This window comes from Leopardus geoffroyi, chromosome B2 (assembly GCF_018350155.1).
Source record: "Leopardus geoffroyi isolate Oge1 chromosome B2, O.geoffroyi_Oge1_pat1.0, whole genome shotgun sequence".
Lineage (NCBI taxonomy): Eukaryota > Metazoa > Chordata > Mammalia > Carnivora > Felidae > Leopardus > Leopardus geoffroyi.
This window is the reverse complement of record NC_059332.1, coordinates 11,857,971-11,880,450: the sequence shown is the minus strand read 5'-3', so window position 1 is coordinate 11,880,450 and position 22,480 is coordinate 11,857,971. Positions and strand designations below refer to the sequence as shown.

General features: G+C 45.6%; 1 protein-coding gene across 3 annotated transcripts in view; it reads left to right on the top strand.

Moving 5' to 3' along the window:
• The first annotated feature begins 2,921 nt into the window (after window positions 1-2,921).
• Window positions 2,922-22,480, top strand: part of CAP2 (cyclase associated actin cytoskeleton regulatory protein 2) — a 153,890-nt gene continuing 134,331 nt past the window's right edge. Inside the window, exon 1 of one of the 3 annotated variants that reach the window (XM_045497302.1) lies at window positions 2,922-3,302. The gene's annotated coding sequence lies outside the window, so the exon portion shown is untranslated. The remainder of the gene's footprint in view (window positions 3,303-22,480) is intronic. The other 2 variants (XM_045497301.1, XM_045497303.1) reach the window with 2 other exon arrangements.

Sequence of the window (22,480 nt, the reverse complement as noted above, 5' to 3'; positions counted from 1 at the left end):
CTAGGAAAAGCTCCAAAAAAACATTGCGTTCACTGGGTGTTTTCCATTTGCTTGCCAGGTAAAGGAGATTAGGCACGATAGCACGGGGGCAGTGGCCTCAGTGGTCTCAGCAACCATGTGTGTGGAGTGGGCCCCACAGAGACCTGGGGTCCTAGCATAACTTCACATAGGGTGCTACCTGGAATCCAGGGACCTATTCTCTTTCTGTGCTCTGGCATGGACCCTGTTTAAGAAAGAGGGTCTATTCAGGTTCATTTGTTTCCAGCCACTACACCACTTTCGGGGAGACTTTTCACCAAGTCAACTCACAGATGGTTAGCCTCCAGTATGTCTGACACACAGGAGTCAGGACCTCGGGAGTAGATTTTGGGAGAGGAACGTGAAAGCCTGGATTCCACCCGCCGTTTGTATGAGCTTTATGGACTATGGATATTAAGGTCCTGAGTCACCTACTGACCATCAAGATTCTAGCAAACCCCTTCACATAACATGGTTAATTTAAAAGTTTTACACCATATACAGAAAGGCAGAAAAACAGTAGAATCGGTCCAGCAATGGGCCCTTCCTCTTCCCCATGTGTCTACCATGTTATCAGCTCTCAGATACAGACATGGCTGGTGGCAATAGAAGTGTCATCCAAGGGGACAAAACCAATGCAGAGGAAGAGGCTTGGATGCAAGAGTATGAGCCCAAGGTGGAAGAAGACAAGAATATTATTAGCTTTGGCAAGGAAGGCGACATTAATTCGAATGAGATATAAAGAGCAGAGGAGAGGAGAGGAAAAATTGGGGGGCAGAAGGGAGAAGAGTGGAAGGCACAGAAGCTAACAGGGCATCGGCCTCTTAGTGCAGCAGATCATGAGATGATTGGCTAAGGAACATGGCAGGTTTGGGTTGGAATCTCAAGGAAGACGGAAAAGATTTAGAAGAACCCAGCTGCTGTCCTCCTCTTTCCAACTCCACCACCTTCGGAACTAATCCTGTAAAAGAAAGACGTTATCAGCAAATATGTACCCAATGACCTTTCTGTGTCAGCCTCCGGGACATAGCCTTGAGCCTTTGAACAGACATGATCCGTGCTTTCTTGGAACTTTCAGGTCTAGTTGGAAACCATGGACACTAAATGTTAGAGCGTCGTGAGGAAGAAGAGCTCGCGGGGGTTAGCCCCATTGGGGCATATGTCAGCAGACAGATGCTGTGCTAGGTGGAAATAGTTATAGAAAGAACTCAGACACCCAGTTAAGCCTCATTACTTTTCCCCCTAAACTAGTGAGTCTTTTCTCAGAGGATTTCTCTGCCTCTTCTCTCTTTCCAATCCCAGATAACCATTGTTATCATTGCTCTGCCCCAAATCTGTGCATAGTCCCCTGATGCCTGCCCCTTAGGGGTCAACCATTTTAAGGTTGGAGGCCTCCACCAGCTAGAATCCTTCCTGTATCTGACTCCTCCAGCTCTCCATTCCAGCTAAGGTCACTGACTGTGTCCCATCCTTTATCACTTCTCCACTTCTGTCCTTGCTGCTCTTGTCACTGAGGGTCCCCCCCAGACCCTCCACTCCTCTTGTTTTATTTCTACTCCCGTGTTCAACTCTCACTTCCAACCAGGATGTATTCTCTGACCCCGGTACTAAAAGCAACCTCCCTCTCTTCTGCATGTCCATAGACCTTCCATCATATTTCTTTTAGGATATTTTTTGCAGTCTTCTTTATACTGTGGTCACCTTATACTCCTGTCTTCTTCCTACTATATTGTAAACCTAAGGGCAGGATTTGGCCTTTTCACCTGTACAGTACTTCACACTCCAATGCAAAATATACTCAGCTAAAAGAAATGCTCTATTAATATTTGTTGATGTTAATTCTAGGAGAAAAAAGGTCCTATTAGACTGGATGCACGAATGTTTCCTGTAAACCTGCACAAGCTGGTTTTTATGGATATGTTCCTTTTTGCATTCCTGGAACATAAATGCTCTAATATTTACATATATATATATATATATATATATATATATATATATTTCACATACATATATATATTTCATCCATCTATTAATTCATTTATTCATTATTTAGTAGAAATGAATTAGATACCTACCAAATGCAAGGCATGTGCATGATAGGGATGGCACTGGCTCATGGATATATGCAGTGTATGCATCCATTTATCAATGTTTATGCCATTTTGTTTCTCTCCTTTCCAGACAAAGGGGACCAAAGAGGCACTCCCCACCACCACTGTTGGCTAAAAGCGATTTGTAATAGCAATGACCTTCATTTAAGTTGTGACTATGGGGTCAGAATAAGCCTTGTAAGGCACAGAACCAAATTAGATGCAATTTTAACACTGACAGTGAATATTCATCCTCTTGTTTCGAAATTTTGCTTTAAGAAGTATGAATTGCACACACACTTCCCCCTTCTCTCCTCTATTTAATTTTCCTGGCATTGCTTCAATGAAGAGTTTCAAACCCACGTTTTTCAGATTGAAATAAATGATGAAAATTGAAAATCAATGTTTTCCTTCTACTAATGTTAACAAAAAAGTAAAATGCCTCTATTTTTATAATTATAATCAATATATAAAAGGGAAATGGCCACAAACAGACACAAAAGTAGACTGGTTTGGGATATGCTTGTTTTTAAATAATTGGGTTTTTATTTTCTTTTAAAGATGCTGTGTGCAAGATACATCTTAAAAATACATTAGTAAATGTTTTTACAAGATCTGAATGCACCTGAACTTGATGCCCAGCTAATGCGTTAGATGTCCCTCTCCTACTAGGACCCTTATTCATATATCGGGGTCGGGGGACAGGCAGGCCTGTCTCTTGCCTCCTAAGGCCCCGTCATTTCTCCGCAAAGTCTTTGAAGAGCAAACCTATCCGTGGCTCTTTGGGCCAGGAGTCTCCCGGATCTTTCCAGACTTCTTTGCACGGCTGCCTGATGCGGTGAATTCATTGCTTTCAAAGCCGGGCGCTTGGCAGGCTCTCTCCCCCTTCCCCTGCCCTCCCCACGTCCCTCTCCCGTCTCCCACGGCCCATCTGCCCCTCCCTTCCTCCAGCCCCCTCTCCGCTCTGCTCCCCTTTATTTCCACTCCCCACCCGCGGGGCTCTGCCCTCCCTCCCTCTCTCTCCCCCTCGGCTCGGCTGTATTTGGAGCTCCCGGAAGCCGCCGGCGACTCTCCCCGGGAGCAGCGTGACTGACACCGGCTCCGCTTCGGGGGGGAGGAGGGCGCGGGAGGAGGGCGCGAGTGGCCGGACTCGGATTTGCGCCGCCGGGGACCCGACCTCGGGGCTCCCAGCAGGTAACCGGGAGCGGCGGGCGGGCGGGCGCGGGCGGGGAGGGGCCGGGGCAGGTGCGGGGGGCGCCCCCGCGGAAGTTGCGCGCCGAGCGGGTGGGGTGGGGCGGGGAGGGTGCCGGGACGCGGCGGCGGCGGCGCGCGAGTGAGAAAGGCGGCGCGGGCGCCTGCGGGGCCGGGGGGCCGGGGCCCGGGGCGGGGACGCGGGCGGGGCGGGGGCAGGGCGCCCCATCTGGGGCCGAGCCGCGGCGCCCTGCCCCCATCCCGTCCGCGCCGCGGGCGCCCCGGGCGGACGCGGGAGGGCGGGGTGCGCGCGGGAGCCGGCCGGGGCCTAGCCTTCCTGCGCTGCCGCCCCGGGCCCGTCTTAACTTCGGGGGGTTCTGGCCCGCTTGGCTGCGGGCCCCTCGGCGGTGCGTGCGGAGACGGCGGGCGGGAGGGGGCTGTGATTGGGCTGGATCCGACCGCGGCACCTCCATTGGAAAGTGCTGGAAAGAAACAGACCTGGCTTCCCCGCAGAACCTGACTTGAGGCAATGAGTCACTTTTAAAAAATGCAGAGGCAACTGAGGCATTGAGGGAGAGCTCTATGGAACAGGGCATCTCACACAGCTGCGTCCCGACTGCTTTTGGGTAGAGGACTAGTCGGTGCGAGTAGCTGCGTTAGCATCACTTTTCGGGCTGCTAATAATTGCGTCTGCAGATGGCCTTTCCTTTATTCTCATGAGAGTGGTGTCGGGCATCACAATAGGCTGCAAGTTTCAGCAGCATTTGAATTGATGCATTCTTTAAAATGAGGAAATAGGGGTGACTGCATTTGGGATGTGGAACTAGAATTGGGTCCAAAGGGCCAAAGCGGGAGAGTGAACATTGAGCAAAAAAAAAAAAAAAAATTAAGAACCTTTGGTTCTGTAGTTTTGGGAGTGCAGAAGTCTATGGGCCTCGGGCACTATAGTTACCAGAATTGTTTGCAGGTACTATTTCCTTACTGCTTATATAGATTTCTTTTAATTTCGGGAGCATGCCTTAGAATTCTTGGTAAAATAATCTAAGCTCACTTAATGTAAGATTACAAGAGTGGAGTGATCTTTGGGGAAATTGTTGTGGTAGTTACTAGAGTCTAATTAGACTGTAAGCCTCTTGAGGGCAAGGGTGGGAGTTTTGATGGTTCTTTCAGCCCCCAAACGGTATTTTCACTTACAGCATATATAATGAGCAAGCAATAAAAGTTTGTTAAAGTAATTAACTCAATAGCTTGAATGGCCGGATCATGATTTCTTGAAGATAGAGCGTATTTTGCAAGGAAAGACTGTTCCATGCATTCCCATATCTAAAAGTCCTTAATAAAATTAGAATCAAGGTGTCATATTTATTAAAGAGAGAAAGAAATTGAGAAATCAGGAAGGTGACTATTGACGTGGCCACAGCTGGTAGGAAGTAGGGTGTTGGTGCACCCTGTGTTCAGTGAGAAGTAACTTAATTTGTTGATCTGGTGTAAGGTTTGGCAAAATGTTTGAACCAAGGGCTAGATAGTAAATATGTAGGTTTTGCTGGCCATGTGGTTGGTCTCTTTAGCAGCTACTCAACTCTGCTGTTGCAGCTTAAAAGCAACTATAGACAATACATGAAGGGATGGTGAGGCTGTGTTTCACTTTATTTATGGATACCGAAATCTGAAGTTCATAATTTTCACCAGTCACGAAATAGTCTTGTTTTTTTTCAGGTATTTAAAAATGGAAAAATAATTCTTAGCTTGGAAGAGGAGGGGGAGACACAGAATCAGGAGGGGGGTAGGGCAGGCTTGTCCTGTTGGCAGGAATTTGCTACATCCACCTGCCATGTGATAGTTTGGAGAAGAGCCTTTGCAAGGATTAGTGAGCCAGATTGTCCGAGTGCCTAAGTCATGCCCACGAGTTGTTAAATACCTTCAAGAATAGCATTAACTTATTTGGGCATTATAGTGTTTTGTTTTGCCTTGAATATTTCCTAACAGACATCTTTATACATGAAGTGCTGTTTTTAATTTGTTAATTATGTAATATTTTACACATAAAAATAATATGCTAAGTATGTGTAAACTATAGCCATTATGTTCAAATGGCCACCTGTGACCCCATCACAGCACTAAAAACTACGGCTCAAGAACCAGATAATTGTGGGGCGCCTGGGTGGTGCAGTCGGTTAAGCGTCTGACTTCAGCCAGGTCACGATCTCCCGGTCCGTGAGTTCGAGCCCCGCGTCAGGCTCTGGGCTGATGGCTCAGAGCCTGGAGCCTGTTTCTGATTCTGTGTCTCCCTCTCTCTCTGCCCCTCCCCCGTTCATGCTCTGTCTCTCTCTGTCCCAAAAATAAAAATAAACGTTGGAAAAAAAAAAAAAAAGAACCAGATAATTGTAAAAAGATAACCTACAGAGTGGGAGAAGATGTCTTAAAATTCTGTATCTGATAAGGGACTCGTGTCCAAAATATATAAAGAGCTCTCCCAACTCAATAATAAAAAAGATAAATAACTCAATATAAAAATTGTCAAAGAGTCTGAACAGACATTTCTCCAAAGAAGATGTGTAGATGGCCAATAAGTAATGGAAAGATACTCAGCATCATTATTCATCAGAGAAGTGCAAATCAAAATCACACTGACATACCATTTCATATCCACTAGGATGGCTAGAATAAAAAGATCAGATGATTAAGTGTGGATAAGGATGTGGAGGAACTGAAACTCTTACTCATTGGTGATGGAGTATCATGGAAATAACCTAAATGTCCATCGACTGATGAATGGATAAATAAAATGTGGTATATCCACATAATGGGGTAGTATTTGGCCATAAAAAAAATGAGATAATGATCCATGCTAAAACATGTAGAAGCCTTGAAAACATTATTCTGAGCTAAAGAAGCAAGTCACAAAAGACCACATATTGTTTGACTCTGGTCCTATGAAAATGTCCAGAATAGGGGAATCTATAGAGACAGGAAATAGATTAGAGCTGGGGAAGAAGGGTAAGGAGGTGATTGTTAAAGGCTGTAGGATTTTTCTTTGAGCTGATGAAAATGTTCTAAAATTGACTGTGTTGATGATTGCACATATCATTGAATCGTACACTTCCATTGGGTGAATTGTCTCATATGTGTTAGACCTCAGTAAAGCCATTAAAGAGAATAAACAGAAACTAGAAAAAAAAAAACCCACTATGTCATTACCTGTACTGTTGCATCTTTGTGCTCTTCTGTGCCATTCCGTGTCCCTCCCGACCCTGAATTTTGTCGTAATTCCTGGTTTTATTGTAAAACTGTTATGACATAGGTATGTAGTCCTAAACCGTGTGTTATTTAGGTTTGCTTGTTTTTTGATCTATAAAAAGGGTGCAGGGGCGCCTGGGTAGCTCAGTCGGTTAAGCATCTGACTCTCAGGTCATGAGCTCACGGTTGGTGGGATCGAGCCCCACGTGGGGCTGCTTGGGATTCTCTCTTTCTCTGTCTCTCTCTCTGTCTCTCTCTCTCTGTCTCTCCTTAGCTCTCTGCCCCTCCCCTGCTCGTGCACCTGTCGTGCATGCTCTCTTCCAAAAATAAATAAACTTTTTAAAAAATTTGGAACTCTTTTGAAAAGTGTATATAACCTTCTCACTTAAAAAAAAAACCCTCAACATTAAATTTTTAAGAATTATCTCTATTGTTGCAGCAGCTACATAGTGCTTCTTAGCAAACAAGCCACAGTGTGGTCATCCATTTTCTTACTGGCGGGCATTTGGGTTGGCCCCCACGTTTTGCTGTTATGAAGTGTGCTCCTTTGAAGACTTTCTTGCAAGTGTCTTGGCACACGTATGCCAGAGTTCTCTTCTTCTGTGGTGTGACCGTATCGTATATTTTAATGACAAGAAGATAAAAGAAAAAGTTGGCTCTTCTGACTTGTACACCCCTAGCTTCTTCATTGCCTCCAACCAAGTGAATAGAACTGAGGTCCTGTCTTCTCATTCCACTTAGATTCTGATGGCAATATCTGTTATCTCTTATCCCAAGAAGTGTGCAAAAGCACGAACTAAAACTGGACAGCTGAATTTCCCCACCACTTACGAGCATCTTCATTCTCTTTTATCACCTGGGTTTAGGACCGGACAGAGGACAACCTCATTAAGCCAAAGGGACGTGGCTTTCAGCAAGGTACCTGAGTAGTTTCTAAACTTGACTAGCATTTTCCTTGTATGTGTGTCCCGCTGGGCAGTCCAGGATTTCTAACATGACTTAGTTTTTGTTTTTTCTGGTAGCAACAAACCAGTCGGCAAGGTGGGGTGTTAGCCTCGGGCACTTTCTAGGCCTGCCCTGACTCAGGCTGTGAGCTTTTGAATTTCATCCTGGGTGTTTCTACTTGTACTTAGGAAGAGAGGAAGCACCGTAAGGTCAGAGTAGGCCATTATAAGGGATTTTCTAAGTTGTTGTTGTTTTTAATTAATGGTAAAATACACATAAAATTTACCATTTAATCATTTTTAAGTATACAGCTCAGCAGCATTAATTACATTCACAAAGTTGTGCGACCGGCACCATCATCTGTCTCCAGAACCTTTTAATCACCTCAGACTGAAACTCTGTCCCCGTCAGACGATAAGCCCCCCATTCCTCCCTCCCCCACCCCTGGCTTCCACTGTTCTACTTTCTGTCTCTATGAATTTGCCTATTCTCGATGCCTCATGTAAGTGAAATCATACAATATTTGTCTTTTTACATGAGCTTTTACATCCATAGGAATTTTACATTGTTTTGTTTTTCTTAAGTAGACCCATTTCCCACTTAGGGAAAACATACCTTCTTTGACTGAGAAGTTATGTAATGGGACTGTTTCCTTTTCAGGATACAGCCCGCTATAGGAAGGGACATAACAAGGCTTGTAAAACCAGAGGGAGAACTTTTGTTTATTATGGATTTATAAGAAGAAGAAGAAGAATTCACCTGACCTGTCTCATTAATTAGACATCTAATGGTCCTGGCTTCTCATTGACTACTTAGCCAAGCGGAGAAGGCAGAGAAGCACCAAGTTAAAAATTCACACCTATCTGATGACAGGATGAATTAGGTAACCTTTGAAGTTCCTGTTAGTCCCCAACTTCTAGAATTTAAAGGCCATTCTACAATATAAAAGTCTGATCTAAAATTGATTCTAGTTTTGATAGGGAGAGACAAAAAAAAAAAAGAAGAGGAAGGTTGTGGGCACTGAAAATAGATGTGAGGTGGTCTTCATGGCCATATTGAAGAGGGAGGTGGTCCCTGGAGAAGCTGGGTGCTGGAGACACCAGAGATAAACCTTGTAGTACCTGGGTGACATTGGTTGTCTTACATCTATACTTAATACACGATACGTACACAGGATAATGAGAAAATAACCGTCATTACTTTGTATCAGTCCACATGGAAATCCAGAGAAACTCTGGGATCCGTTGATTATTTCTTCCTTCCTTTATGTTGAATGACTATTGTATGCCTGGAACAGTGAAGATCGCTGGGGCTGCGAAGAGGGGTATCAGTGAAGGAAGATACAATGAACAGGAGGTGACCTAGGCTGTGAACGTAGATTTCAAATGATCTTCTTAGGTCATAGTCATCATTAGTTCTGACTTTGTTCCCATTTAGTTTTTTCCAGAGAAAAATCACTGGATTTTTAAAAAAAATTTTTTTAATGTTTATTTATTTATTTATTTATTTATTTATTTTTATTTATTTTTTTTAAGAAATAGGCTCTTTTTTTTTTTTTTTTTTTTGAGACAGAGAGAGACAGAGCATGAACGAGGGAGGGTCAGAGAGAGGGAGACACAGAATCCGAAACAGGCTCCAGGCTCTGAGCTGTCAGCACAGAGCCCGACGCAGGGCTCGAACTCACGGACCGCGAGATCATGACCTGAGCTGAAGTCGGCCACCCAACCGACTGAGCCACCCAGGCGCCCCTAAATGTTTATTTATTTTTGAAAGAGAGAGAGAGACAAAGTGTGAGCAGGGGAGGGACAGAGAGAGAGGGAAACACAGAATCTGAAGCAGGCTCCAGGCTCTGAGCTGTCAGCACAGAGCCCGACGCAGGGCTTGAACCCACGAACTGTGAGATTATGACCTGAGCCGAAGTTGGACACTTAACCGACTCAGCCATTCAGGCTCCCAAGAATCACTAGATTTTTATGAGATAAATTGATTATTATACTCGATGGCAAAAAATGGCAGTCAAAATGGACCACACTAGAAAACTAGCCAGTTGAATCTTCCAGAACCAGGTGAACTAGACTTCCAAGGGGCGAATGCATATTTCAGTCTGATTATGGTCTGATATGTAAGTGAGGCTGTCCATTTTATGTATTCTCAGTTTAGAAGCCCAGCGTGTGTCGGTAAGGGGTTGGGAAGATACGAGGGCGTTTTTTTCCTCTACTGAACACTGTCTGGGACTGGTGCTCACCTCTGTCCAGTGGCAGGGCTCCCCCGTGTCTGCCCTAGTAAGTAGGTTGATAGAAGAGTCCCATCTAATTGGTCCCTTGCATTCGGTAGACCCCACACAGACAGCTTCTCCTGGCTGTCATCTCCCAGCATGTTGGAAGCTGTGGCTGGAGACTTTCGGGGCGCAATGCAGGTTCACCCGTATTTAGCCAGGATTCTTAAAAGTTCCAGTTTTGATCCCTCCTTCGTTTCCATTTCTGCTTCTTCATTTCTCAGTGCTCTCGTGGTGCGATCTGCAGACAGCCCGCCAGCCCCCTTTTTCCGTCCTGCTTCCGAACAGCCTCTCCCTTCCCGGGATGCCTCTTCCCTCAGCGTCTCTTCTGAGTGGAAGGTGAACAGTTATCTAATGAAAGTTCTTCAGTCCCTGGAAACTTTGAAAAAGAGGTTCGCTGATGCAGATGAGTCTAGGTAGGACGGAATTAGGGGTGGAACTCATTCTTGTGCTTCTTACTTTAGGCCAACAGTCTTCACTCTGTGTCTGTTAACCGTGTTCGAAGACTTCCCCCAGGTACATGCACACAGGTGTTTTGAGAAAGTCGGTTTCCAAATCTTCCTCTTCCAGGCGTCCTTTTTCCGAAGATTCGTCTTCTTGAGAGCAGGTGTTTCCTAGAGATGCAGATTCTCTCTCTCTCCTACCTTCTTTTCCATAAGCACCTTTCTCTCTTTTTACATAAGACCATCTCTAATCCATCTTCCTAGTTCATTTTATCAAAAAGGGCTGTTTCTCACCCATTTTTACTAAACTGTTGATCAAGGATGTAAAAATCTATGAGATAAGGAAGGGCGGGAAAGGAGGACATTTCAGAATATCAAGTTTAGGGGTAAGAAAATGAATGATTCCAGTGTCCGGACATTGCCAGCATATGTTTTCTAAATCTCTGTTAACACACACACACACACACACACACACACACACACACATATCAATGTGATCAATGTGTAAATTGATATTAAAGGACATATTTTGAAGGGGATGAAGTCAGGACTCTTGTACAAATGAAGAGACAAACATTTCTAAACATATGAAAAATGAGAGAGCCAGTAAGGTCTACAGTCAGTTCAAAAAAGACCATTGATAAGAAGGTTGAAGTGAATTTGCTAAATTGATGTGAAATCGGCTTCTTCCACAGAGGGAGAGGAAAGTCCATTGGACTTCCGCAGGGTACAATCTGTTTACATGCCTGCAGATGATAATTACTTGCTTTCCGATCAGTTTTCTGCAAGTTAACTGCTGTGTCTGCAGAGTTGTAAATGGCCCTAGTCAAAGACAGTGAGTGACTGACACAAGCCAGTTGGATGAGTAGTTAGGGCACTCACTAGTCAGTCTTCTCAGTTTTCCTTACACCGATGATTCACATAATTTTGATATTTCTTCACCATGTGATGTTTTGTACTCTGGAGTTCAAACACTGGAGTGACATTTCTGTCACAAAATGTCATCCGTTCCCATCTCCTCATTTATGTGAACATAGTTTCCCAACATTTACTTTGATAAGAACAAAAATTGAGAAACTGATGTTCAACCTTGACTCGTACTAGTAATAAATATACTCATCCACATATGCATTAAAAATAATTGAAAACTGAAAGTACTCAAGAGAGAGGGTTTTCCAGTAAGAATTACTTTTGTGTACATGTAGGACTAATTTGTTAACATTTGTAATATTTGTGTTGTTTTGATAAGTTGCATTCACAGTTGTGATGGTAACAATCGGAAAAGTATTTTTTTTGCCATTGAGTTTATTTTTTTAAATTTTTATATGTTTATTTATTGAGAGAGAGTGAGAGAGAGAGAGCAATCTGGGGAGGGGCAGAGAGAGTGGGAGAGAGAGAATCCCAAGCAGGCTCCGTGCTGTCAGCGCAGAGCCTGACGTGGGGCTCAATCTCATGAACCGTGAGATCATGACCAAGAGTCAGAGGCTTAACCGACTGAGCCACCCAGGCACCCTGCCATTGAGTTTAAATTTAAGTTTATAAACATATTTTTGATGCAGAAAAGGATAATAGAATAATGAATAAAAGACATTCAAGCATAAAATAAATAAAATGAGGATAAATTTCTAAAGGGCCACAGGAATGGAGACACGAGTTGGAGGAGAGAGTGTAATTATGCAAAATTTGTGACCATCAAAAAGCAGCCTGCTCATGTATTCTTTGGAAATGAATGATGATGACTTTCATGGATGTATTTCAGTGAGTGAAAAGTAGTTTTACTTTTATGGGTCAATATTTAAACAATTTTTTTTTAATGTTTATTTGTGAGAGATTGACAGAGCGTGAGTGGGGGAGGGGCAGAGAGCGAGGGAGACACAGAATCTGAATCAGGCTCCAAGCTCTGAGCTGTCAGCACAGAGTCCGACTCGGGGCCCAAACTTGCAAACTGGGAGATCGTGACCTGAGCTGACTGAGCCACCCAGGAGCCCCTTTATGGGTCAATATGAACAGAATGCTAAAGGTGATGTTCTTTACAACCATTCACATTTTGGTGAAATTTTTTACGTGTCAATCTAAAAATGGGCAGGAGGGGTTTACAGAATGCATTCTGGATATTGACAAGTGAAAATTTGGAAATCCCTCTGTAGCTTGTCCTTCCTCTGGCTTTGGACCAAAAATCAGGGGTCAGTCATATGACAAACCCTTTCTGCAACTTTAGTGCTGGGAAGGGAACCAGTTTGTTGATTGACAGAGTTCTAGTGACTACTGGTTTTGCTAGATTTAGGGAAGACATCAAGAGCTAAAGACCTTGATGCTTGTGACGCCTCTCAAAAGGGAATGATAGCCCATCAGGTTTTATTTCTTTTTAAAGTTTTTTTTAACATCTATTTATTTTTGAGAGACAGAGACAGAGCCCGAACAGGGGAAGGGCAGAGAGGGAGGGAGACACAGAATCCGAAGCAGACTCCGGGCTCTGGGCTGTTAGCACAGAGCCCGAAGCAGGGCTCAAACCCACCAACCAGGAGATCATGACCTGAGCAGAAGTTGGCCACTTAACTGACTGAGCCACCCAGGTGTTCCAGGTTTTATTTCTTTTTAAACAGTTGTATCTTCACTTTGCTCTTCTTTCTGGATCTCCCCTTGGGAGGCACTCACTGTGGGTCATTGTGTGTGTGTGTGTGTCTGTGTACAATAACCAGATAGATAGCACTGTTTGGATCTGTAAACAGAAGCTTTCATCAAGTTTGGGAAATTTTTGGCCATCATTTCTTCAGGTATATTTTCTACCTCAATCACTCTGTCCTCTCCTGGGATGCTGAGGACCCTAATATTACACCTCCTAATACTATCTCACAGGCCTCTTAAGCTGTGTTCATTTTTGCATTCAATTCTTTTTCTGTCCGTCATTCAGATTGGAAAATATATATACCAACAAGTGCACAGTCACCTCTTTTTGCAATCTCCATCCTGCTATTTGGCTCACCCAGTCATTTTTTGCCATTGTATTTTTCAGCTCTAAAATACTCGTTTTTTTAATGGGTTCTTTAAAAAAAAAATTGTTTTCAATGTTCATTTATTTTTGAGAGTGAGAGGCAGACTGCGAGTAGGGGAGGGGCAGAGAGAGAGGGAGGCACAGAATCCCAAGTAGCTCCAGGCTCCAAGCTGTCAGCACAGAGTCCATCATGGGGCTCGAACCCACGAACCATGAGATCATGACCTGAGCTGAAGTCGGATGCTTAACCCACTGAGACACCCAGGGGCCCCTCTTTTTTATAAGTTCTGTGCCTCTTCTGAGAACTTTGAGAACCTCTGCCTTTCCATTCATTTTAAGACTGTTTACCTTGGGGGCGCCTGGGTGGCTCAGTTGGTTGAGTGACCGACGTCGGCTCAGGTCATGATCTTGCAGTTTGTGGGTTCGAGCCCCACGTCGGGCTCTGTGAGGACAGCTCAGAACCTGGAGCCTGCTTCAGATTCTGTCTCCCCCTTTCTCTACCCCTCCCCTGCTCACGCTCAGTGTCTCTCTGTCCCTCAGTAATAAATAAATGTTAAAAAAAATGTTTTTTCTGAAAGGAGTGTTTACCTCTATCTCCTGGAGCATAGTTGACATCGTTCCTAGAAATCTGGTCATTCCAACATCAGTGTCATTTTGGGGTTGGCCTTTGTGGATTGTCTTTTCTCTCGAGAATTGATCACAGTTCCCCAGGCCCTGGCATGTCACACATGTTTGGATTGAATTCTAGACATTTTGAGGATTGTGTTGTGAGACTCTCAGTCCTTTTGAAATGCTCATTTTTACTGCTGTTGTTTTCCCAGGCAGCCAGCCCAGTTCTCCCTTATAATGGTCCCAACATGAGTGCAGTTTTTAAAACTTTTGCTGTGCTGCCTTGGACCCCCAGGAAGCACTATTTAGGGCTTAGTCTGGGACTTGAGCACTGGCTTCTATTGCGGCACAGGTCTCAAAGCCTGTGGATCTGTCCCCCACATGCACACTATGGGGCAAGACTAGGGCTTGTACTCATTCATGCACAGAATGAAGGGATCCCCCTTTCCAGCTCTGGCTTCTCTGGGATTCTCCTCTGGCCGTGACATCAGAGAAGCTTTTTTTTTCATTTTTTTTTTTTTAACATTTATTCATTTTTGAGAGACAGAGAGAGCATGAGACAGAGAGAGACAGAGCATTTTTGAGAGACAGAGAGAGAGAAAACAACGCAGAATCTGAAGAAGGTCCAGGCTCTGAGCTGTCAGCACAGAGCCTGACATGGGGCTTGAACCCACGAACTGCGAGATCATGACCTGAGCCAAAGTCGGACACTTAACCCACTGAGCCACCCAGGCGCCCCATGTCAGAGAAGTTTTTAGTGGCTTATGCTGCTGCTTGCTGTTCTGGGGTGCAGTTCTGTGACTAGCCACACACACACACACACACACACACACACACACACACACACACACAGACCGCTGGACTTTGCATCACATTTTTCCATCTGCAGGACCTCCTTTCCAGGTCTTCTGGCCAAACAGAGGAGGATTCTCTCAGAGATTTTGTTGCCTGAACCCCCTGCATAGCTTCAATCTTGGATCAACCCTGGAGAGAAGAGAGAAAAACAAACAAACAAAGCAGAAACACATTCCCAAATAAATCCCCTTTTCAAGTTTTGATTGCTTCCTTAAATTGGCCCGCTATTGTTTACCTTTCAGTCAGGGAGTTGCTTTTTATGTCTTGAACACAGTTTAGAGATAGGCTGTCATGGGCCAATTCCCTCTTCTTTTTTTTAACTATTTTTAACTTTTATTTATTTTTGAGACAGAGAGAGACAGAGCACAAGGGGGAGGGACAGAGAGGCAGACACAGAATCTGAAGCAGGCTCCAGGCTCTGAGCCGTCAGCACAGAGCCCGACGTGGGGCTCGAACCCATGAATCACGAGATCATGACCTGAGCCAAAGTTGTACGCTGAACCCGCTGAAGCTCCCAGGCGCCCTGGGCCAATTCCCTCTTGAACAGCACCGGTAGCTCCCTCCTTCTTTTGACACCTTCCAGTGTCCCTTTCCCCATTCCCCCTCTACCTGTACCCTCCCCCATTCTCTTCCTTGTGTGTTGTCCACTTTCTCTGTGACCCCTTTACTTTGGGCTTTCCGTTCCAAAGAGCAACAACAACAACAAAGAAGAGCCTGTAGTCTTTTGGTGGTCCAGAGCTCTATTTGAAAACTCCAGTTTTGGGGCGCCTGGGTGGCGCAGTCGGTTAAGCGTCCGACTTCAGCCAGGTCACGATCTCGCGGTCCGTGAGTTCGAGCCCCGCGTCGGGCTCTGGGCTGATGGCTCAGAGCCTGGAGCCTGTTTCCGATTCTGTGTCTCCCTCTCTCTCTGCCCCTCCCCCGTTCATGCTCTGTCTCTCTCTGTCCCCAAAAAAATAAATAAACGTTGAAAAAAAAAAAAAAAGAAAACTCCAGTTTTGTTACACGTAATAAATAGAAGTCAAGTATGAGAGTAGAGCCAGGGGGCTGGAGACAATGTGAAGGAGCAGAAGGGGGTTGGGGCCACACGCGTCACCTGGCTCTTCTAAATTGAAGGATCGCCCTCACATTTGTTAACAAACGTCGTACTCAAAACCGGCTTAGTTCTTGATCTGAACTGATCCTTGGTTTTTCTCTTAAAGAGAGTTGCTGAAGCTGCTATTCAACCGCATATAAAGCCTACACTGCATGCTGGTAAATTCTGAGATCAGAAGGAATTTCAGCAAACCTTGTTGTCTTCATTATTCCAGGAAGACATGGCATTCTTTTTTTTTTTTAATTAATTAGTTAATTTCTAGAGAGACAGAGACAGTGTGAGTGTGTGAGGGGCAGAGAGACAGGGAGAGAGAGAGAGAGAGAACCCCAAGCAGGCTCCGTGCTGCCAGCGCAGAGCCCGATGTGGGGCTTGAAGGCATGAAACCCGAGCTGAAACTGAGAGTCAGACGCTTAACTGACGGAGCCACCCAGGCGCCCCAAGACACGGCATTCTTCACACTGAAATGTCGGGGTTTAGCGACGTGAAATATTTTTAGTCAGGTCGTGAGAAGTAACTGACCATATAAAATGATATCCCCTTTTATGCTTCCAGCCACTAGCGTCTCTTGGTGTTTTTATGGGCTGTGTATGGCAGAACCTTCGAAGTGTGGTGTGTGAGATGTCCAGGTCATCATGTTTAGGGGATCAGAGACCTGGTGACATGTGCCGTAATGAGCGCTCTCTGTGTGCAGATCACTGTGATGAGTGCTGGGGAGCATTCAGAGATAAATCATAATAGTGACAGTTGGCCATCACTTTCTAGTTCACGAAGCTCCCCTCGTCATGTCCTCTGAGCTTCCCAAGAATCCCGAGGCAGTTATTATTAGGTAGGTAATACTTGAGATTCCACCTTCGAAAATCCCCTGGGCTTCCCTTCCCTGCAGCCACCAGCGGTCATCTCGGTGGCCCTTCGAACTCCGTGTCTCACACTGAACTCCCCTTGGACACCTCCATTCCCTCTGTCTGTCCGCACCTGCACCGCCTGACCCTGAGACAAGGTATCTGAGACACTCTGCCTTCTCTCTTTCCCTCCCAGCCCCACTCAAGCCCCGTGGTCCCCGCTCAGACCTCCTTCATTCTCCTACGTTCTCAGACCTTCTCCAACCCGCTGCTGCCTTGTAGTAAATCCCCACGTCCCCCCTCAGCTTTGTCCGCCGCTCCTGCCAGCTACTCATCAATCCCTTATTTTCCCGTGAGCTCTTAGATAGCTTCTGGCACATGGTGAATGAATGCCCAAGGAATATTTTCTAGCTGCAGTGTCTCCATGTCTTGGCACATGCTGGGCATAGGCTCAGGGATACATCTGCTCTATTTACCTTTCTGCTTTCGATAATGCCTCTTTGTCCTTTGAGATTCCGTTTCGCTCCTAACTGAACTCGAAGGGCCTCCTTACTTCCCAGGGCTCCCTTGAGTACTCGCCCTTCTTGACCCCCACACCCCATGCACACATGCTCCCACAGCATTCCTGGGCACTTCTATGATCAGATTTCCCAAAGCGTGGGTCCTTTTACTCTGAAGTGTGCTTCTGAGAAATGCAGATTGCCAGGAACACCCAGAACCACTAAATTAGTATTGCTGAGATGGGGGAGGGGTGGGGGGAGGGCAGGAATCTGCATTTTGGAGGCCCCACTTCTGCCCAGCGATTTCTGCTGCCCTGTGAAACACCACCGCTCCGCTCTGTCCCCTCCAGCTGGTTCCGGGAGCGGGAGCAAGGCTGTGGCCACTCAGGGAAGTCTCTGGTTAAGGTTAATTACCACCTGTGTCTTTGCTGGGAGGTGAGAGCAGCAAAGTTAACTCTGACTTAACTGGTTTTTGTACGGTTATAAAGGGGAGCTTGAGGGGCGCCTGGGTGGCGCAGTCGGTTAAGCGTCCGACTTCAGCCAGGTCACGATCTCGCGGTCCGTGAGTTCGAGCCCCGCGTCAGGCTCTGGGCTGATGGCTCAGAGCCTGGAGCCTGTTTCCGATTCTGTGTCTCCCTCTCTCTCTGTCCCTCCCCCGTTCATGCTCTGTCTCTCTCTGTCCCAAAAATAAATAAACGTTGAAAAAAAAAAATAAAGGGGAGCTTGAGGCTTGGCATTAAGCAGCACAGGTTTGAACCACGCAGGGCCACGGAGTGCAGAGTTTTTCTTTTTTTTTTTTTTTTTTTTTTAATTTTTTTTTTCAACGTTTTTATTTATTTTTGGGACAGAGAGAGACAGAGCATGAACGGGGGAGGGGCAGAGAGAGAGGGAGACACAGAATCGGAAACAGGCTCCAGGCTCTGAGCCATCAGTCCAGAGTCTGACGCGGGGCTCGAACTCACGGACCGCGAGATCGTGACCTGGCTGAAGTCGGACGCTTAACCGACTGCGCCACCCAGGCGCCCCCAGAGTTTTTCAATAAATACAGCAAATACACTGCTGCAACCATAGTTTCTCTTCATGATTTCTTAACGTTTTCTTTTCTCCAGCTTACTTTATTATAAGAATACAGTATATAGATACAGCATACAAAATATGCATCAATTGACTGTGTTATCGGTAAGGCTTCTGGTCAACGGTTGGCTATTAGTAGTTAAGTTTCAGGGGAGTTAAAAGTTGTATGTGGATTTTTAATTGCATGGGGGATGTTGGTGCCCCTAAACCCTGTGGGCTCGAGGATCAGTTGTACTTGTTTGTTTTTGAAAACAACATTTATTGAGGTACAGTTTTGCATACCATAAAATTCACCCATTTTAAGTGCACAATTCAATGACTATTATTATATTTCCAGTATTGGGCCCCTACCACCATGATCCTGTCTTAAATCATTTCCCTCACTTCAAATAGAAACTTTATTCCTATTTGTAGTCCCTTCGCATTGCTAGCCTCAGCCCTAGGCAACCACTGATCAACCTTCTGTCTCTAGAAATTGGCTTTTTCTGGATATTCCTAGAAATTGAATTGTATACTACCTGATCTTCTGTGCCTGGCTCTTTCACTTAACATCGTGTTTTGGGCGGGGCGCCTGGGTGGCTCCGTCAGTTAAGCGCCTGACTCATAATTTCAGCTCAGGTCATGATCTCATGGTTCCTGAGATCCAGCCCCGTGCTGTCTCTTCCTCTCTCTCCCTTTTCCCCTCCCCCACTCAGGCACCCTCCTGCCCTCTCTCTTTCCCTCTCCCTCTCTTTCAAAATAAATAAACGTTAAAAAATAAATATAATTTTTTTGAGGTTCATCCACGTTGCAGAACGTATCAGTGCTTCTTCCCTTTTCTATTGCCGGATAATATTCCGTTGTATGGCTATGCCTCATTTGTTTATCTAGTCATCAGCTGCTCCCCGTCATGTTTTGGTTATTACGAGTGATGATGCCATGAACATTTGTGTACAAGTGTTCCTGCGTGTAGACATGTGTTTTAATTGCTCTTGAGTAGATAATGCAAATGGTATGGCTGGGTCATATGGCAGATATATACTTGGCTTTTTAAGAAAATTCCAAGTGGTTTCCATAGCAGCTGCAGCATTTCACATTCCCACTGGAAGTGTAGGAAGGTTCTGATTTCTCCATGTCCTCACTGGCACTTGTAATCATCTGTCTTCTTGGCCCTGGCCATCCTAGTGGCTGCAAAGTGGGATCTCATTGTGGTTTTGACTTGCATTTCCCTGATGGCTATTGATGTTGAGTCTATGTGCTATACTGCTGGCTAGTTGCGTATTTTCTTTGGAAAAATGTTCAAATATTTTGGTCATTTTTTAAAATGTTTCATATTTATTTTGAGAGAGAGTGCGCGCGAGAGCACATGCACGGGAGTGGGGGGAGGGGCAGAGAGAAGGAAAAAGAGAATCCCAAGCAGGCCCCACGCTGTCAGTGCAGAGCCCAATCCAGGGCTTGATCTCACAAATTGTGAGATCATGACCTGAGCTGAAATCAAGAGTCAGATGTTCAACCTCCTGAGCCACTCAGGCGCTCTATTTTGGCCATTTTTAAGTTGGAATCTTTGTCTTATTATTGAGTTGTAAGAGTTCTTTGTAAATTCTGCACATAAGGAGAGCAATACATTTTTTTATGGAGCGACAAAAGGTCCATAGAAGCCCTTCCCAGGCTGTGATAGATTAGCCAGTGGAGTCTCCATGACTTCTCGCCAGGATGTGGCCCTTGGGGAACTCCTGGAAACACCTTCTTGACCTACACCCCTTCCACGGCCTAAACAAGAGCAAAAGGGCAGTGCAGGGAAATAGGAAGGCATAGGAGCTTAGAAATGGGTCATGAAGTGAGTTAGGGGGGAGCTTCTTTTCAGTGAAGGGTCTCATTTAGCTAAGAGAGTCCACACTTCCTGATAGGGGAATTATTTCATTCCTGGTCCACTCAGCGTTGAGACTCTATGATTTTATGACTCTGTCCTTACCCGTCACTACCACAGGGCACAGAGCCAGCCTTTAAGATATACTTAGACTTCCCCCATGGCCTTAGTTCCCACTGGGCTCTTCCTTGCAGCCCGGTGTCCTGGAGGGCTGGCCTGCCCCCAACAGCCAAACTATCCATTCCTGAGGGGAATCATGGCCCCTGAGGACAGTCTGTGTCCCATCCAGCCGTGTAGCCCCAGCAGCAGCACAGAACACATCTCAAAACACATTTGCATACAATTTTCTTCAGTCAGCGAATGAAGAAACAGGAATGAACTCCTGTATTAGAAGTGAATAAATTGAGACCCAGATGGGTTAAATCATCTGCCTAGAGGGATGTAAGCTGCCAGTTAAGGGACTGGATCTCAAATGAAGGTTCCCCGATACCAAAATGCTTTTTCTACCGTATCAAGTTATGAGCCCTCACCGCTTATCTTCAGAGATTCCAACTTAGACCAGAAATATGTGTATCGCGGGACGGATCAGGGATGCTCCTGAGAAGTGATACCACCGGAGTGGGGAGGGCGGATGGAATGGGGAGGTCCTTTCTACGTGTGGTTGATTATTTTACCCTTCTATGTCCAACTTTGGATTTGGTGGAGATGACAGGAAGTAAATGGCGAACCGTAAAGCGAGGTTACCTCTGATTTGTAGGACACGAGGTGGCCTCGTGGGAGCGCTGAGTTGCAGAGAATGGGTGCGCCAGTGCCGGGAAGGACCCTTGAGGCAGTGGCAGCAGCAGAAGGGTGGGAGGGGAGAGGGAGCAGTGTGGGGGAGGGGGGCACGTTTGAATTGTCTCTGCAAGTGGGTCTTAGGAACCCTGTGAGTTATAGAGGGCTGGGGTGGTGGGGGGGGGGGTTCCTTTCGAAAGTCCCAGCTGAAGAGTTTGCCTTTGTTCTCTGCACTGGGACCTTTGGAGGAATCCGTTGGCTAATCAGGATCTCCTCTGGTAGGTTTTCTCCAGTTTTGTGAAAAATTTAAAAGTGTTCTTTCATTCGCATAACTCTCTGATCTCTCCTATTCTGATATTACTGTCTCAAAATTCAGAGACTTTTGAAACTTCTTTGCAATGAAAAGAAAATGGTGGCTTTTTCTTTTTTCTTTTTTCTTTTTTTTTTTTTTTTTTTTGATGTTTGGTGAAGCTGGCCCCAGCAGTGCTCTTCGGGAGGGAAAGCGAAAGACAGAAAGGCAGGCACCTTGACAACGGGAATGTGTCTCTGAGAGAACAACTCCCTGGCTTGACGGAGCAGGGTCTCCTTCCGGCCCCCTCCCATGACAGCTGGGCCAGAAATGTATTTTAATCCCACTTGATTTTCTACCCATGAGCACTGTGCTGGGCAGGTAGAGGGGACTAACTGAATGAATGAACCCAGCGTATCCAGGGAGGCAGCCAATGAAGGGAGGAATGAAGACTGTGGTTTGTTTCTGCTGCACATACCATTACCCCATCAGTAATAGTGAACCACGTGATTCCTTCCTCCCAGGGATTGGTAGCTTCTAGAGAAAGGAAAGGAAGTAATTATTACAGTCACGATAAAGAGAAATTAACATCTAGGACGGCCTGGTTCGATGGTAGTTCAACAAATCTTTCTTTAATTCGGGCGGATTTATAGAGAAAGGAGTCCATTGTGACTCTGCTCACACGTAAGCCAACTGCCCAGTCTGACCATGAGAAAAAGTTAGAGAATCTCCCATTTCCTGTCACCTCAAATCTGTTTTCTGTGTAAGCTTAGACTCATGATCTTTGGAATCCCTGGAGTCTGGGTCTCCTTTGTAGAGTTAGAGGAGAAACGCTCACCACAATTATTTCTGCACCTTTGGCCTAATGAGGGCAGAACTTCAGCCAGCAGTCTGGACCCCGGAACACCCAGCCGTTGTGAACATGAAGATGTTACCGCAGTAGTGTTCTCCCTGGCTTGTTTTATGAACTTGCTGTGAGCGATTTACAAAATCCTTTGGACGGTGTGGAGTTTTAAAAATCTTGAAACCCCGAAGGAAAAAAGGAGCTGTGGAAAACCCAAGGGTTCACATTCCAGAGAGCGGGTGTGCTCTTGTAAGTCACGGGAAGAAGCCACCGTGGTTTTAAGTGGGTTAAGCTGACCTAATGTCTTCTTCGAAGCGGAAATCTTGGGGCTCCTGGGGGGCTCAGTCGGTTAAGCGTCTGACTCTCGGTTTCAGCTCAGGTCATGGTCTCACGGTTTGTGAGTTCGAGCCCCACATCGGGGTCCGAGCTGACAGTGCGGAGCCTGCTTGGGATTCTCTCTCTCCTTCTCTCTTCCCACCCCTCCCCCCACTCACTCTATCTCTCTCTCTCAAAAATAAATAAATAACCTTAAAAATATATATACCCTAAAAACTAAAATAAACAAG